Genomic DNA, 19,199 nt, shown 5'->3' on the forward strand with positions numbered 1-19,199 from the left:
GCCTACCTGTGATCTCTCTCTGTCAAATAAATAAATAAATAAATCTTTAAAAAAAAAAAAATAATTGTTACCCCAAAGTATATTGTAAGGATAGGTGAGACAAATGACTTAAAGTATTTAGTAGATTGTCTGGTACATAGTAAGTATTCAAAAAAAATGTTATTGTTAATAATGAAACTTTTTAGAATCTTTACTTTATAAAGGTTTTCTGAGAAAACTAAAAAAAAAAAACATATTTGTGTGACTTTGGACAAACTGAGTTAAACTCTGTTCTTTTGTTTTCTCACTCATAAAATGAAATAATCTGACAATATTAATCTAAAGGTCTTTCTTGACTGTAAAAACATATAATTTTATTTAGCTATAGTTAAGGTTCAGACTTATTTTCCTTCTCTGTTTTTAATGTGTATTGACAGTTTGTTTCTAGTTAAGACTAACTTGTTTTTTTGTATCCTTTTTCTTCGAGTAAGAACCACAAGGGATGATGTTCTGCACTCCTACTGGTCTTAGTATTCATGGGGTATTTCCCCAATTGCTTATGATGAAGTACTACACTCATTATCAACCCCCATAGAAGACCCTAAGAAGGTATAGCTTCCTTTTGAACTGATATCTTAAAAGTGAATCAGACATTAATTATACATAATATGTAAAAATTTGTGTTCTATCTAATCCAAGAATTAAAAAAAAACTTGTTATGTTTCTGGAGTGGCATAGGTAAAGTTTTACTCAAAACTGCTAATCTTGTATGGCAAAAATGAAGCACATAAAATAAAAGTAAAACATCATATCAAAACATTAAAAAATGAAAAAAATATGAAAAAAATAATTGTATCACGTGTGATTTGTAGTGTTAATACTCTTAATACGATTCTTGATTCTTATTAATAAAGAAAATAACATCAAAGACCCCTAAGAAAAATTTGGAATGGGGCATAAGTGAGATAGGCATAAAAGAAATATAAAAGACAAATAAAAAATACAAAGATATACATTTTACTAACAATCAACTAAATGAAAATTAGAATGCCATGTACTTTTCTCACTTCTCATTTCAGATTTATTTAAAAACAAAGATAGTCAATACCAATGACAAAAGTAAAGAGAAAGTGTCACTCTGATACACTATAGGTGGAAATGCAAATTGGGAGAGCCTTTCCATATATTTCCCCTTTGATCTACCAATTCCATTTTTAAGAATATACCATAAGCTAGCATTTTCCAAAGTGTTCAGTGGGATGCTGACGTGTTCTGATGTTACTTTGTGTGTGTGTGTGTAAAAGTCTAAATTTAATTTTAAATGTAAATGTATATAACGGCACTTGAAAACTTTTCCTTTTTTAAGTAAACTTTATTTTTCAGAAAGTTTTAGCCTCCCAGCAAAATGGAGTGGAAAGTACAGCAATTTCCCATATTGCTCCCTGCCCCCATACAAGTACGACTTCTCCAACTAGCAACATCCTGCAGACAGATGCTATTTTAAGAAAGGATTCTATGGTCAAATATGTTTGATTACTAAGACCACTGTATATGACTATACATGGGTATTCTCCAAGATGGAGATTAATTGATGTGGTTCTTTATATTATAGGCCACGGACCCCTTCTATCAGAGAGCATGCTTAGGAACTAAGGCTGTGCAACACTTTTGTAAACTGTCCTAAAAATATCATTAGACACAAGTACAAAGATGTATGGAAAAGAATGTTCACTGAAATCATGCTTAACACACACACACAAAAAACCCCTGGAAAGATCCCATATACTAAATAATTGGAAAATGGTTACATAATTTATGTCATATCCTTAAACTGGAATATTATATAACCACTAATAAGGGAAATGCAGATGATATTTACAGACATGAAAAACAGCAATAAACTGCTAAGTAAAAGAAGCAATCTAGACAAAGACCATTTATAATCTATTGTTCCTAATTCTAATCATAATAATTATATTTATTATGATTATGTATTATGCATTATATACAAATATATCAATAAATTCAGAAAGACAAATAACAAAATATAAAGAGTAATTATCACAGGCTATTGTCTTTTTTTTCCTAATGAAGATCTATTAATTTTATAACAAATTTTTTTAAAGGCTATGTGTTTATATGTCTAAACTGGGGACATCTGGCATCTTATTTTATAGGTATCAGATGCTTTTCATATTTAATAAAAATTAAGTTCACAGTCAAGAAAACTATAATTATAAAGAATTCATAGAGAGAAAACACAATTCCTACCTTCTGGAGAGAAACTGATAAAAACATAACAAGTGCTGTGAGAGCCAGCAGCGTAATGGAGGCAGTAAATCTCTAGATGCTCTATGCCTTTATGAGTCCCTATAAGGGAGTACCTCTTCTCTCTGTAACAGAAATAACATAAACACACACATTTATTTAAAGGAGCAGCTGAAGGAATATCATCCTTAAGTATAGCTTGGAGCTATACAGGCTGCCTGTTTTCAAGTGGGATATCACAGGTAAACAGTGGGAAATATTACCACTTACTTTCTGTATGACCTTGGAAAAGTTACTTATTTTCTCTGCGCCTCAGTCTCCTCATCTGTAAGTGGGGATAATGATATCACCATCTATAGAGATTATATTCATAAAGTACTCATAATAGTGCCAGATACTATTGTTATATATGTGATTTTTATAAAAAATAAAAAGTGGGATTGATTATATTAATAGAGATCCTTCACAGAGCACATTATTATCAGTGATATTTTACTTCTGTTACCATCTCAAAGTAATTCTCACCTCGATCCTGTGAGGCATTATTATTAGTAGTAATACTTGGCCCTCAGCTCTGCATACCAGAAAATTAATTTTATCAGCTTTCTAAACTGATACAAACTTACAAAAAAGCTGATCAATTTAAAATTTTTTGTGTGTGTTTCCAAAATGATATTCACTGGATAAAATACTATGTACTAATATCTGGTCTAATTAAGTACTGAACCACTTAGTCATTACTTGATTAGTATAAAATTAAAGCAAGGAGAATTGAAAACTTGTATCAGACCTTAAGCCATAGTAGTATGATATGCTTTTCTAGTGTGTTACCAATTTCCTCTTACTCTTGATATTACACCTTGAGAAGGCACAGCATCACCAATGAAGTATTCTTTCCAAGAATATTTCATTTGAATCTAATAATAAAAAAATTTTCAGGAAAATCTAAAATAAGGACCACCTTGCGGCCCAGACTTAAAAAAATATATCAATGACATGATACAAAGAGGTTGGCAATTTTTCCATATTAAAGGATATTAAATGGATATGATAATGGAATATAATAAATAATCCATAATTAGATCTTGTATTAGAGAAAAAAAAGACAGTTATAATTACTGGACAATTGGGAAATCTAAAATGCAGACTCCAGAAATCTCTATCCGTGAATAAATTTAAAATTAACTTAGGTGGTTTGTACCTAGAAATAAAATTATTCATTCATGTATTTATATTCATCACAATTTATTAAATACCTATTCATTGTGATAGGCCTGAAGATAACAAAAGTTCCTGGGAGTAACAAACCCTAAAATATGTACATGGCTTAGCCAAAAAAATCAGGTTAAGGGTGTTGAGGACCTTTTTAACTAAGTCTTTGTCAAGCACGTTAACAAAACAGCTAGACCATATCTGTTATATTTGAGACTCAGGCCCTCTTCCTACTGAAGTATTTTCCCTTCTATAAGAAGGGAAAAATTAAGAACATTGGAGCAGGTTGCTAGTGCTTCATCCAGCCTTCAGTAAATTCCTACAAGAAGGAATGACCTATCTGGAAGCAGAGAAGGGGAAAAAAAGACAACTTTGCCAAAAGAGCTACTTTCTGTCTGTGGCTGAGAATCAGATAATCCGAAGCTTGGCAGGTTGATAAAGCCAAATTATGTGTTTTACAATCATCTTTTACTTCTTTTTTATAGGCTATTTTCATGATGTAGAATTTGAAAGAAACGAAGGGGCAGTGAAAATTTCTCTTCCAGTCTTGTCCCCTAGACAAGACTGTTTTCCCTCCTTAGAGGTAACTTCCGCTAACAGATTTCCTGTATTCTTCCAGAAATGTTTAATGCACTGCCATATCTACACTTGTGTGTACAGAAATGGTTATGCACACTGTTCTACACCTTGATTTCTTCATAGCACGTTTTGTCAATGGGTCATTCCAGTACCGTTGCCTTATTTTATATTATTATTATAAAACTATATTGTAAAAACTATAGACAAGACTACAAGGGGACATAAAGATGTTTTCTCATGCAAAGGAAATAAGATAATGGCCACCAGGAAGAAAAGAGCATTGAGGTGTCTGAGTATAGAGTATTGAAGACAATAACTAAGGAATGTATCTGGGAAGATTTGTCTGAAGACATCGTTGGATTCTAAGCATGCCAGTGTAATGTGACAGAGCCCCTGAAAAGTTGCTGAAGCCTTTGCCAATAGAGGGGTGCAAAAGTGGCTAAGACTGAGCTGGCAGACATAAAGGAGACGCCACGGCCCTTACTAGAGTCCATGGCAATAATCATGGCAATAGATCCAGTTTATGAAGTCCAGAGGCCAAACAAGGAATTACGCCTTTGTGGATGCTGGCATATTGGCCAAAATGTCAAGGGTCAAGCAATAACTCAATGGCGACAAGGGAGCAGAGAGAAGAGTACAGAAACCCACACTCATCCATTGATGCCAGGTATATAAGTCTCCCAGGAACCTGGAGAAGAGTAGAAGGGACAGAGAATCCTTTTAAGCTAAGGGGAAGAATCTTGGTTTAAAGCCTAAATCGATTCGATTTTACTTTAGAAGTAACCAAGCAACTACCAGTTGGTAAGATTAATTGTTCCTTTGTCTGTGGAAATAATGGTGGTGGGTGGTACCAGGAAAAGGAGTTTGTGAGAAAAGTCAATTTTAGATATAGGCAAACTATATTTTACACACTTGAGATAAGCAACTATAACATTTAAATCTATATAGCCAGCTTATAGGCCTGTTACAAAAATTCAATGAAATGGTTGTAAAAAATGTACAAATAATAAAGGGTGTGATTTTCTGGTTATGATCTGTGACAGTAACTTTCCTTTAACTTCTTCCGAAGTTCTAGGGACCTTTAATACCATCCCATAATGCCAGATTTTGTATACATATTCACTTCCAAAGAGTATTAGCTTTAGAGTCAATGAATCCTGCTTTGTGGCCCACTGGGCTGTATAAATTTGAGGAAATAGCTTAACTTCTCTGAGTCTTGGAATTTTAGGTATAAAACAGAATGACAGCATAGAAAATATAGTCAATAATATTGTATTAACATTGTATGATGAGTGCTCAGTAATGTACAGAATTGCCAAATCAATACATTGTATACCTGAAACTAAAATAACATTATATGTTAATTATACTTCAATTAAAAAATATATCCCTTCTCAATATTCTCAATATAAACCCATCCAATAACCAATATGTATTTTCAAAAAAATGTGTGATAATAAAAAATTATTTCATACAGGTATGTATCAAGTACAACACATTGTTTGGCCAATGGTTGGTGGACCTACTATTTTCTCTAAAGCACAGAGAAAACATAAAAAACATAAAACACAGTTTTATGTTGCCCAGTTTTTGATTTGAAAAGTTTGACCATGTTGTATGTCCTTACCATACAAGACTGAGCTCTATAAAGTAAGGCTCCTTGTTATTGTTTTCAGGCTGATGGAGTAATAAACATCCCCATATACCATTAAGGAAGCATGTCTCTGTCATAATAAAAGCATTCAAATATAAAATATAAACATAAATAGCAATCTTCTTAAATCTTACCCTGAGACTGAGCATAGGAATTAGTTATAATTATCTCCCATTTCCTCTAAATAGAAATTGTCTTTTTAAAAAAAAGGTACTTACCTCAAATCTAACAACCATTAAAAAGAAATTACTCAGTGGATAATAAAATCCACAATCAATAATGATTGCTGATTAAAAAGGTAGATTAGACATACACATTTAACTACATTCATTTTCAAACCATACTAAAATACAGTATTAAAATTTTTGTTAAAAAGCATAAATGAAGGAAGAAAAAGAGAGTGAGCAGTGAATGAATTAATGATGGTAACCAAAATTTGGAAGCTAGAAGACAGAAGTATGATAGCTAACTGATAGCAGATTCAAACAAGCTGAATCCTAAGCCAGCAGTAGGTAAAGCTGGGAAGCAATTTTACTTGCAGTAGTTTCCAAAATACTTGGGAATTGGTGACACCTAAATTTCTAGAAGCAGGTTAAGTAACAGTAAGCCTGGTTAGAAACCAATGTAAGAATCAATCTCTTGCATTCATTTTCTACCATTCACAGCTAGAAAAGTCCTCCTCCCTCTCTTATCTTGGCATAAGACTAAATGTTTATTCTTTGGAGTGTGTAAAACAGAAGATTCCCCAACTAGCAAATTTTGAAGAATTCTGGAGGGAAGATTATTCTACTGAAAATAGAACTGAATGAAGTTTTATATGACAAATATTAAGACTCCCAAGTCCTCTACTACTGGGTTTGCAGAATGCTAGTAGCCCGTCATAAACTTCTAAGCAGGAGAGTAGAAGATTCTTCTTTGGTGACTATTACTGGAATCAAAACAAAACAAAACAAAACAAAACAAAACAAAACAGGTGTTCAATGAAATGATACTGGGGGCTCCTGAACAAAATAGCATGTTCAGGTCTAGGGAATTCACAGCCATTAAGCTCCAGTTATGTGTTATCCTGGCATTCCCCCTTTCTCACTATCTGAAATCTGAACTGACAGCCAATGACCACTAGACATCTGGGGAAAGCCCCTAAAAGGAAAGATGGAACCTGAAACAAACAAATGAACAAACAAAATAAGCAAACAAACAGAAAATAGAACTGTTCAGGAAAAGAGAATTTCAAAAAAATTACTTTTTTAAAAAATATTTTATTTATTCATTCATTTGAGAGAGAGAGAGACAGAGAGAGCACAAGCGAGGGGAGAAGCAGGCTCCCTGCTAACATGGGACCCCGATGTGGGGTTTGATCCCAGGACCTGGAGATCATGACCTGAGCTGAAGGCAGATGCTTAAGCCTTTCAAAAAATTATCTTTAAAGAGATAAGAGAAGAACTGCATCCATGAAACAAAAACAGATTGTTTAAAAAAAGAAAGAAAGAAAAAACACTCAGGAGACAAGAAAAGTGCCGCTGGGAAACAAAATTATGATAGAAATGGAAGGTTGGAGGATCTCCCAGCAAATGGAGAGATTGACGGAAAGAATATAGGAGAGAGGGGCGCCTGGGTGGCTCAGTGGGTTGAAGCCTCTGCCTTTGGCTCAGGTCATGATCCCAGGGTCCTGGGATAGAGCCCCGCATCAGGCTCTCTGCTCAGCAGGGAGCCTGCTTCCTCTCCCTCTGTCTGCCTCTCTGCCTACTTGTGATCTCTCTCTGTCAAATAAATAAATAAATAAATAATCTTAAAAAAAAAAAAAGGATATAGGAGAGAAGGGTTAAGAAAATTAGAAGACCAATCTAGAAGGTTCAACATCCAAATAACAGATAAAGAGAAAAGAAAACAGAGAAAAAATTATCTAAGAAATAACTCATGAAAAATTTTCTGAATTAAAGAATAACAATTTCTAGATTAAAAGGGCTCACTGGGCGCTTAGCCAAATTAATGAAAATAGATTCTCTACAGGGCACATAACAAAATTTCAGAACTTCGTGACAAACAAAATTGTAAAAGCTTCCAGAAAGGAAAAATATATAAGAAAGAAAGTAGAATGTCTTTCAGATTTTCAACACTGGAAACTAAAAAACAATGGAGACAGATCATAAAAACTTTGAAAGAAAATAAATTTCACCAGAGTTCTGTATTTAGCCATAATATCAATCAAATATCAGTAAAGCTGAAAGATATTTTCAGAGAGACATGATCAAAGCTATTGGTAGATGTGCTCCATCTAAATGAGAGGAAATGAAGACGGAAAAGACATTAAAAACAAGAGTTTCAACTCAAAACAGGAATAAAAGAAGCCCCAAGGTGATAATGAAAAGTAATTAGTGCTGTATGGGACAGAGGTTGCAACTGAATCAGAAACAAGTACATTGAACCAAGCAAATGAAAAAACAAGATAATTATTAATTTTAGGGAAAACAAAGAACTAGAAACATGATGTGGTTCAGTCATAAATTAATTTATAAAAAACAATTTTTTAATTTTATAAATAAATTTTATATTAACTTAATTATTAAGTTACAAAATGTGCTTAATTAAAAGTTAAACATCAAAAACATGATATAACTATATTGAGAAGATGATGTATTTGGATTTAATTCAATAGCTTCCATAGTGAGAAATTAATAGATTACATGCAAAGCTGAAAAAAATCAAGAAGTAGAAAGAATCATATTATTTAGAGATATTCTTTTTCATAAATATAAAAAGAAACAGCTAAAAATGAACTGAAAATGATAGCTTCTGAGAATTAGAAAAATGGTGGAAGGTTTGCAGAACAGGGGACTGCTGCTGGGTTTTTTTTAAGTCTCATAGTGTGGCTTGATTTTTTAAACCATGTCCATGTGTAACTTTGATATATACAAAACCAACCAAAAAAACAGCATAAGATTGCCATTAACAATAATCTGTGGAAACTTAGCAGGCATTTACAAATTCTTAAGTGTCACTGTAGATGAACTGTTTTATTATATAGCCTTACAGGATAAGTTTCTGGAAAAAAAAAATGTTGAGGCAGACAAACATCTGCTTTGGCAGTCAGCCCATGGCAGGCATCTAAACATTACTACTTTAGTTGGTAACAATGAAAAACAAAAATGGTCACTGTACAGGGTCCTAGACTTTCTAGGTTCTACCTCTTTTTTAGTTATATAATCTTGGACAAGATATTAAACCTCTTTTTGCTTAAGATTTCTTAAGTGTAAAATCCTTACTTCACAATAATGTTGAGTGTTAATTGACACAGTAACAGTGCTTAGTACAGTGCCTGAGACATAATGAACAGTTAATAAATATTTGCTATTTTAATTTTAATTCCAAATTCCCAACTCTGTTGTAAGGATTACATCCACTGTACCTCCTTCCACTCCCTTCCATGAACTTTGGAACAATTTATGTTCCGTGTACGTCTTTTTCATCTACCCCACAGAGATCAGACTCAATCATTACCCTAAAATCGATCATGTCTGGTCTACTTTGAAACAAAGACTAGAAGTAAGTGTGATACCTGGAACCACATCTTTTCTTATCCAAACTGCTTTCCCTTTGTTTTATAGCAGCCAGGAGCAGGATTTGTAACCAGAAGACCTAAATTTGGGTAAGTCTTTCAGAAAATATTTTCAGAGTATTGCTTTTCTCACCTGTAAAGTAGACATGAAAATACCTGCTGGAAAGGACATTTGATGTTTGCCTCCCTACCATGCTTCCATGCTTTCCTTCTACTTCCGGTAACCGCATCCTGATTTTTCTTTGGAAAACTCACCCATTTCCCAGCTCTGGAGTAGGGTTTAAGTGGACAAGCACGTCAGCATATTACCCTATCCCCTGTCCACAGTTACATGTTCAAGGATGAGCACTTAACCAAATGAGGACCAGTGACACTTAAAACTCTCAGTGTCACCAAGCGTGGAGCTGACAGTTGAGCCGATTCAGCTCCAAATTAGCCCAGCTGAAAGACCATTCCATGCTATGAGCCAAAATATCCTGTTGTAGTCCAAGCCTGTGTGTGTGTGTGTGTGGTGGGAGGGGGTACGCAGAGAGGGAGAATGTTCTTCATTGCAACCAAATGAGTCTTGACTCCTGCCTACCTTATAAGTATTATCTCCACTATTTCTAGGATCAACTGAGATGATAAATAAATTTAAAAATTTGGTAAACATAAAGCTATATGTAAATGTTAGCTGTTATTACCACAGTTTTTAATAACTTAAGCCCAACTTCTTCACAAAGCAAACTATGTCTTACAACTGACATGCAAAAGATTTTCACAAAAATCAAAGTACCCTATTTAAGGTCTGGATGTGTTGGATATTATTTGGGAATATATATTGTGTATAAAAACATAAGAATATGCAGTTCTTCAAATCATTCCAGGTCATGCATGTGACAGCAGCTCAGATCACTTCCTTGTTCATCAAACTTAAAAGGTTAGGCTAGTAAACCCTAAATCTCTATTTTACCCTTTCATATTTATGGCTGTATTCTCCATAAACCTGTGTGAATCTCCCTGAAAATATGTATTCTGTAGTAGTTTCTTAAAACTGAATTTTATCTGGTAATTAGTCAAGTCTGGAGTACTTTTAATTGTTCTATTATTTATTAAAAAACACTAAAAGGAAATTGAAAAATGGTACCTACTTCCTATAAAAGCTGATTTTATAAACCTATAAAATAAACTACTTTGAAGTCAGAGTAAAAACTGGAAGTAAATGGATATTTCAAATGAGCTCAAAGGCTTTAAAAAGGCACTTGTTTTCTTAAATAGCTCTATCTCTTCATGTCTATAGGATTAATTTAACTGGCAATTCTTTTCTTTCTGGCTAACACAAAAGTAAACTTTAGTTCAATTCCTGTTTCATTTCTCAGAAACTGAGTAAGTGCTGTTGAAATATATGCCATTTTAAAATATTTGCTCCATCTGATATGTCCTTGGTCTTATTTCCAGATTAGGGTCCTTTAGGTAAAGGATAGCTAATCAAGTAATGAGGGTGACTTTTGGTCTCACCCTACATTATCATTACCTGATGACAACAATGAATATAATTATGAGAAAATCATGAGCATGAATGTATATATTTTCTTATGAAGAAAAATATCTAATAAAAATGAAAAAACTGAGCTATAACCACAATTTTTACAGAATTAAAATGATGAGATAAGAATGATATTCTCTAGTTAAATATAAGCTATAATATCAGTGCCGCTGGTGAAAGTTTCATACCAATTCAAAATGTTATTAGACTGATTACTAGTCAGAAAATAATAAAATGCTTAAATTCCAGTTCAGTTAAACCAACAATCTTCTTAATAAACCAGAGTTACAAACTGAGCCTATGAAGAGTCTGGTATTTTAATAAATATGCTTTAAATCAGTTTTGTCTTTCAAATGTCTATTTTGGGAAGTTATAAGGCAATCCCAGAAATTCTGGAATTGTTTGAAGTATTTTTGAAATTTCTGTTTTGTAAATGCCTTTACAATTAGCTTTTGCACCACACAAGATCTCTTGTTTTTGACCCAAAAGGCATACATAACTTTTGACCCACTAAACATAGCTGGAGATGACATTTAGTTGATTTCAGAATTCAGAGGAAACTAGTGTGTATATTCAAAATAGTGGTCACAGAACAAAAGCAATTCCATAAATATTTTGTGCAAAGGTAGTGCCCATGGAATAAGTCTATGGTTTCAAAAGTTCTGTGGAGAAAAGTCAAATAATAATCTAGATTTAAAAATTTTGTGTTTGTCACCTTCCCTACAATTATATCTTAAGTTAGGAATAAAATAGTCTGATTATGCAGGCACAATAAATCATAGACTGTGCAATAACTTTTTTTTTTTAATGAGCAACTCAAGGAAATTAATTCAATTTAACAAACATTAATTGAGTGTATCCTATGTATCTGTAGAATTGCCAAGTATAATAGGAAATAAATAAATAACAAAGCACCTATGAGGTACTAGAAGAGGAAATCATGTGCAATAACCACTACAACAACTACTTAACTTAATTCTAGAGTAGACTATTATAAATGAAGTTAAAATCTTAGTTGTGTAAGTTAATTTACAAATGCAAATGTTTTCTTATGTTGACCTTATTCCCACTACCACTGTGTACCTTTATAAATACTTATCACATTAAATTGTATAAATTTATTTATTTATTGCCCCATCAGCTAGCCTATGAGCTCTGTTAAAGACTAGAAGTCATAGCACGATGTTTAATACAACAAACATGCGCAACAACTGTATGAATCATAAGGCAGGAAGTTAAATGTATTATCACTGAAAGAAATGCAAAATGGTGTGAGAAAACCAAACAAGTAATGGTTCAATTTTCACTGAAGAGTTTGGGGAAACCTTCCAAAGAAAGAAGCATTTAGAGATCTCAGTACAGAGAAATATAAGAAGAGAGGATTATAGATAGATGGAAGAAGAAAGGTTTGCAAAAGCATGAAAGTAAAGAAAGTACTGCAGATGCTTTAAAACTTTTCATAATCTAGTATCAGTGGAATTCTAAGCCTTTGTGGTTGAATAATAGATGTAATAGAGGTATAAAGAGGAATAGTGGGAGAAACACTGAGACAAGTCAGTAGCAATCTGAGTTGGTTTGTTTTCCCATACCTGTACAACTTTGGGGCTAATGCAGGTGCCATGAAAGTGGCCTTTGGGAATCTACCACATGACTGAACACAATTCAGCTGTCTAAACTGTTTTAGAATAATGTATGACACTGTTTACCAAATGGTATTTCATGGAATGATACAGTCAGAAAAACGTAATGCATGCTTGCAGAGCCCAGTTCAATCTTGTGTATTTTCCCAAATAATCTGACCATGGAATCTTTTTGAAATTCCTATTAACATCTTACTTTGAAAAATATTATTATAATTTCCTTATGTTTAATATGTATGATATCACAATACTTGAACTCAAAATTTGAGTCATCAGATGGGTCTGTTTCAAGCCTTTTGATGCTGTATTACTATTGGGAACAACTCCTAAATATCCACTAATTTGATAGCAACAGAGAATACGAGATAGGGTCATAATAAATTAGACAGATTACCAACATAAGTTTAGTTTTGTCTTATATACCCAAACCTACCTGAAACATTTAACAGTTCATGATAGATTGATCAAGATTACAGTGAAACTCAGTGAAATAAACATAAGGTTTGACTCAGATATAATACCTTAAAAATATCAAGAAACCAGAACCAAAGGAATAGCTGAATAAATTTTGGTACATCCATACTATACAATATATCACAGTGATTTAAAAAATTAGAGCTATTTCTACAAAGCAGTGTAGAATGAAAAATGTGAAATGTTGGGCCATTCATGTGTGTGTGAGAGATTCCTTTTTTTTTTTTTTTTAAAGATTTTATTTATTTGACAGATGGAGATCACAAGTAGGCAGAGAAGCAGGCAGAGAGAGAGGGGGAAGCAGGCTCCCTGCTGAGCAGAGAGTCTGATGCGGGGCTCGATCCCAGAACCCTGGGATCATGACCTGAGCTGAAGGCAGAGGCTTTAACCCACTGAGCCACCCAGGCACTCCAAGATTCCATTTTTTAAAGCAATGAGCAAAATTCCTGTCTCTCTATGTCTGTATCCATTGAATACAGGAAAGATATAGAGTGGGTTAAGTTAAAAAAGGACTTCATAAAGACATGATCATAATTTTACATAGATATAAAATAAAAGATCTAAGAAAATGAAGAATATTAAAACTACAGAATTTACATCAAAGTTTATTATGACCAGTATAATAAATTACCACCTGTTTGAATTCTTTGCTGGTTGCCCATTAATTACAGTGGGAGCTGGGGTGGGTGAGATGTCCATTTTTTAGCACGTGTTATATATCCCTTCATGATCTGGTCCCTACTCTTTTTATATTACCAGTGTATAGCCTACCTTCCAGTTATTTGAAACAATCTCCCATTTACTGGAATACCCTATGCTATTTCATATTCCTGTGCCTGTGTCCTTTTCTCACTTTTTTGCCTGTTATGTGTAAGACCTAGTCATACAAATATAAAAAAACATAACATATTATATAATAAGCACTAAGTAAGTGTTATAGGAATTCAGAATCCTGCATGGGATAGTTAGGAAAAGCTATCTGAATTAGGTCTTGAAGGATTAGCACTTAAATAGAAACAGGTTGAGAAGGTATTCCAAGCAGGGAGAAAGGACAAAAGCCAAAATATATAGGTGGTATACAGTACAAGCCATCTTCAGGAGACAGTGCCTGGTACATAGTGAGTATGTGGTAAATAACTGGATGATTAGGTGTGTGGGTTTATCAGAGGATTAATGTAGGGAAATAGCAAGTTATAAGATGGGAAGGTTGGGATGGGACCAGATAATTGGGTCTTAAATATGTAGCAAAGACACCCCAAATATATCCTGTACACTCAGGCTCTTCAAACAGGAGTACATATAATTCATGTGACACTAGAATGACCATGGTACACATGAAGCATCTCTCTGACTCATCAATTTTCTTTGAAAATTTAGAATTAAGTTATTATATGATATCTAATTTTAAGCATTATTTTTATATTAAAAGCAGACATATTATATGGTATCTAATTTTAAACATTATTTTTATATTAAAACCAACAGATGTATACAGATATAAAATTTGGGTGAATTTTTAAGATAAAACAGAAAACTTCAAAGAAATGTTGAGCTTGTGGTAAAGAGCTTTCAGGTTATGCTACCAGATCCTGGTGCACACCTCTTTACATCCTTTCCTGGCAGTGGAAATACGGAGTCATGAAAGGGATTTGAGCAAGGTAGTGAAACGATTAAAGTGATGATTTATTTATATTAATCTAGCAGTGGGATGCTGACTGGCCCAGAATGGGGAGAAGATTAGAAATCTGTAACCTAGCTAGAGAACTACTGCAACAGTCTGGAAGGGTAGCTATTGGAATGGAAAGAAGCATGACAGCCTCCGTTGAAGAACTTAGTATTTCAACCAGTATTGCAACTAGTGCCGGTGTTAAAATTGATTCAGTGATGCTGGACCTTTTTCATATTGAGAGGCAGTTTATTATTGGGTAAGTAGTAACTCTGGTGCCAGAATGCTTGAATTTAAATTTTGGCTCAGGCACTTACTTGCTGTGTGACTTAATACAAATTGTTTAATTGTTCTGTATCTCTACTTCCTCATTTGTGTAATGGGGATAATGACACTTACTATTAGCTACTTCACTCGATTGCTGTGAGGTTGAAATGACTTAATATATGTAAAGCATTTAAAATAATGCCTGGCACAGTAAACGCTATTTAAGTATTATCTGCTATAATTACTATTATTATTTTAAAAATTATTTATAGTGACCTCCATCTTTCCTGAGACCCTAAGATTTTAGGAATTAGGGAAAGCTATTTGGTATAAGTATATATTATCTAATTCTGTGATGATTCTGGAAAAGCCCTGAATTCTAGAATCTCCACCAAGAGGGCATTAAAAAATTATAGGCTTGGTCAGTTCACCAGTATATATGTACCCTATTGTCACTTCTTTACAATTAAAAGGTCTCTTTTGAATTTGATAACCTGTTTTTAAAATGTCCATAACAAGTGTTTCTGGCACCTAATAAGATTACATTTATTTGAAAAAGTAAATATTTTGTTAAAATTAATTGCTGATATAAAAAAATGGAGAAAAAAATGCATTCATATCTATTCAGAATGAGCAAACTCATGGTAGCCTGTTTGTTATGGTATGGCACAGTGCATTGATAGGCTTTATTATGTTGAACCAAATGAAATTGCCCATATTCAGTCATTTTTAACTAGCAGAAATGTCAATTTCAAATGGCTTAACTTACTATTTCCTTAAATATACCTTGGACAAAGAATGTATACTTTCATTTTTCTTAATCAAATTCTATACTCTTGTTTGTTAGTTAAAATAACCAATAAATAATGTGGACAAATAAGATCCACAGACCATTCATATAAATTAACAGACTGGAATTTGGAAAACTCTTGTTCTTGCCTTGAACCTCTTTCTGCGCTTGCCCCTGCTGTGCTGTCATGGTAAGCAGGCTGGTCCCACAGGTGGCCTTACAGTCTTGTCTCTACCAACTGTGCATATATTAGCCACCAAAAGCCTCGCCTTTGGGGTTTTGCTTTTTTAAGTATGCTTAGAAAGATTTTCTGGACTTCAGAAATTAAAGGCCTTTGACTATATTAATGAAAGAAAAACCAAATTGTTTGATTTACCACTGAATTCCTTTTGTAATGATTTGGGGGATTTACTAAAATCCAGAAGGTCGTACTTATAAAAATCAGTAGCAGCTCTAATTATTTGGCTGGGCATCTGCAATCTGGCCATTTGCAATCATCATTTGACTCTCTGAGACCATATAAAAATATAAACAGTATTTTCAAACTGAACTTTTATTTTGAATAGCTCTTGAAGTAAAGACATTTATGTGTGTGTGTGTGTGTGTGTGCGCGCGCGCGTGCGTGTGTGTATACGTACTATATAAAATAATATAATATAGAGATACATTATTAGCATACGTTTTGGTATGGTATATCCTTTTTTGGTTTGCAGTTTTAATTTTAAAAGAGTAAGAATAAGATGAAAGCTACCCAATTCTTCAAAAAAAGCAAACAAACAAACCTAGAACGGCTTAAATACCTGGATATCAAAAGAATCCAAACCGAGTTATAGATCTACGTGAAATTAAATGGACTTGATAAAAATGAGTCTCTTCATTTGCAGCTGTTACTAATAATAGTAAAATACATGGAAAAAATATTGCCCTAGTCTTGTTCTACATCTTAGCTTCAAAGGTTAAAGGTTAAAGGACTGAAAGATGAGAGAGGAGAGGTCTTCACCTTGGATTGCCCTAAAAGGAAAAATGTAGGATGATAGCCAAAAGGCAGTGATGAGCTTGGAACAATATAGACCTCTAAATATTATGAGCAAAACTCAAATCCAAGTAAAATCACCAGCATTTCCCCACCTCCAATTTATTATTCATGACACAGAGGAGGTTTTTTCAAAATACAAATCTGAGCATAACATCTACCATTTTAAAAACCTTAATAGATTTACAGCGTTACTGAACCTAATAAGAAGTAAAAATGTCTACATATGGTCTTGTAGAGCTACTGTGATCCAGTTACTTAACTCCTCTTACAGCTTTCTATTCATTGACACCTCTCACCAATTAGTCTAATTTATCATTTAGGCAGAAGTTCCCTTTGGGTCCTGGTATTCTCTATATTGCTTCCAGCCACATGGCTTCCTGCTAGGAGTTCTGCCTAGAATGTTCTTTCCTTCCCTTTTGATAGTTAGTCCATATTCTACTGGCAATTAACAATAAAACAGTATGATATATTCCCATTTGGCCTGTGAATGAAGTGCTGCGGGGGCTATAGAGAGGTGATTATTTTATTAGGTATCTCTATATCTTAGTTACCAGTGATAGAAACCAACTTGATGCAATTTCAGCAGAAAGTAAATTTATTAATAGGAAGGACCTCACAGAATTCTCTAGGAAGCTGGAGAATTAGCTTTGGAGGCTACCAGGCCAGGAAAAGGGGTCCCAGCGTACAATGCTGCTGTTTAGAAGCTGCAAGCTAGATGCTGCCTCTAGAATAGCTTTTTTGTTGTATCTGGAAACTGGAAGCAGCAGCCCATTGCTACATGTTTACCTTCTCTAAAAATGGAGTCTATGGCCCATTTTCTCATGGCTCTAGTTTTTGCCTCAGAGACTGTGGAGTATATGCCTGAACAGTCGGAGTCTTGCTTACAAACTCATGCTCAAAAGTAAGTAGTTGATATTTTGAGCCTCTCAGGTAGGAACTATCTTTAATTTAGAAGCTAAGGGACCCCCTAAACAAAGAAAGAGGACTCTGATACTAATTCACCAAGAACAACAACAAATATCCACTAGATTAAAAATAGAGATAAAAATGAGGAAAATTTTTTGGGAAAGTAGTATTTTAGTTAGGTCTCTCACTCTCTTAGTCTCTCTTTCTTTTTTGGCTTTTGTTGAGGAAGATTTTGTCAGACAAAGAGAGAGCACGTGATTGGGAGGACACTGCAAGGAAAGAAAAGACAATAGCAATGGTTCTTAAGTAGCTTTAGAATCAACTGAGAAGCCTTTAAATAAATCAACATAAAAATTCTGAGTCAGTAGGAGTGGACTGAGGCTCTGGTTCCTCACAAAATTATCAGAAGATTGTTTCAATCACTTGGCTAAGCATTTCTGATATCAAAAGCATGGACATGTGAAATAAATGGTGTGTTTTGAGAAAGTAGTAAGTTGTTGGTGCAGTATGAGTGGAACACGGGCAGAAGATCAGATGTGAGGCAAGAAAGGTAAACTGTGGCCAAACAGGGAAGGTTATGAAGTTTATCACACAGGCCGGCCATCAGACGTTTGGGAAATTAGGAATGATACAACATAGAAACCTATTAATCTTCCATGTGGGAGAAGTAAAATAAAACAAATACTTCAGTAAATAATGGGATATGACTGTGCATCAGTTATAAAACAGAAGAGAAAAATATCCCTAAGAAAATGGAATAAAACTGGGATTTTACAGGGGCATCTGGGTGGCACAATCAATTGAGTGTCTGACTCTTGGTTTCAGCTCAGGTTGTGATCTCAGGATCATGAGATGGAACCCTGCATCAGAGTATAGAGTCTGCTTGAGATTCTCTCCCCTTCTCCCTCTGGTTCTCCCCCCATGCTCTCTCTCTCTAAAATAAACAAAATCTTTTTTTAAAACCCTGAAATTTTATATATCTTATATGTAGGTGTCTGAAAGTTCAGTCAGACAATAGAACCAGATGTTCTTTCAGTTTTTGTGGGTGAATGAAAGTAGATGATTAGTCAATGTAGATTAGAAAGGGGGAAGCAAGAACTCTTAAAAATTCTTTAACTTTTTGGAGTTAAGCTCTTAAAATTAAGAACTCTTAAAATTCTGAACTTTAAACAAAACTTTTTAAACAGAGGACAAAGATCACCTTTTGCCAGGGAAGCTCTGGGAAGAGAATGGTTGCTGTAGAAGGAAGGAGAACCCAGCCTGTACTAATGTAGTTTGGATTAACTGAGGGATAGTCTTCTTTCAGAGAAAGAGAAAGTTTCCCTATTCCTGCTTTGTCACACTGGTATGGATGGGGGCGATAACATGATAAAAACCGAGACTGCCTATGATCCAGAATTAGTTATTCCTTTTCCTAGATGACCTACAGGGTATCATCTGTATAAACAGATGATCTTAAGTTAGGTTGCACCTATTCACACATGTTGACATTAAGTCTAAACATGTATTACTGACATTTGGGCATGTTGTAATTCATTGCCCTTAGCGTACAAAGTGGTTTGTGGCATGATGATGCTGATTTCTAGAGCTAAACCAATAGATTAATAAATGATAAATCACATGGAAACAAAGATCCTTCTGAGAAGA

At 34.0% G+C, this 19,199-nt stretch overlaps 1 protein-coding gene across 4 annotated transcripts in view; it reads right to left on the reverse strand.

Annotated features, from left to right (window-relative positions):
- The window catches only part of MBD5 (methyl-CpG binding domain protein 5), a 178,788-nt gene that overhangs the window by 150,602 nt on the left and 8,987 nt on the right, over nt 1–19,199 (reverse strand). For all 4 annotated transcript variants that reach the window (XM_032856105.1, XM_032856102.1, XM_032856103.1 and 1 more), the window contains exon 2: nt 2,251–2,372. The gene's annotated coding sequence lies outside the window, so the exon portion shown is untranslated. The remainder of the gene's footprint in view (nt 1–2,250; nt 2,373–19,199) is intronic.

The sequence above is a fragment of the Lontra canadensis genome, unplaced genomic scaffold (genome assembly GCF_010015895.1).
Source record: "Lontra canadensis isolate GAN:19392208 unplaced genomic scaffold, GSC_riverotter_1.0 scaffold11, whole genome shotgun sequence".
NCBI lineage: Eukaryota > Metazoa > Chordata > Mammalia > Carnivora > Mustelidae > Lontra > Lontra canadensis.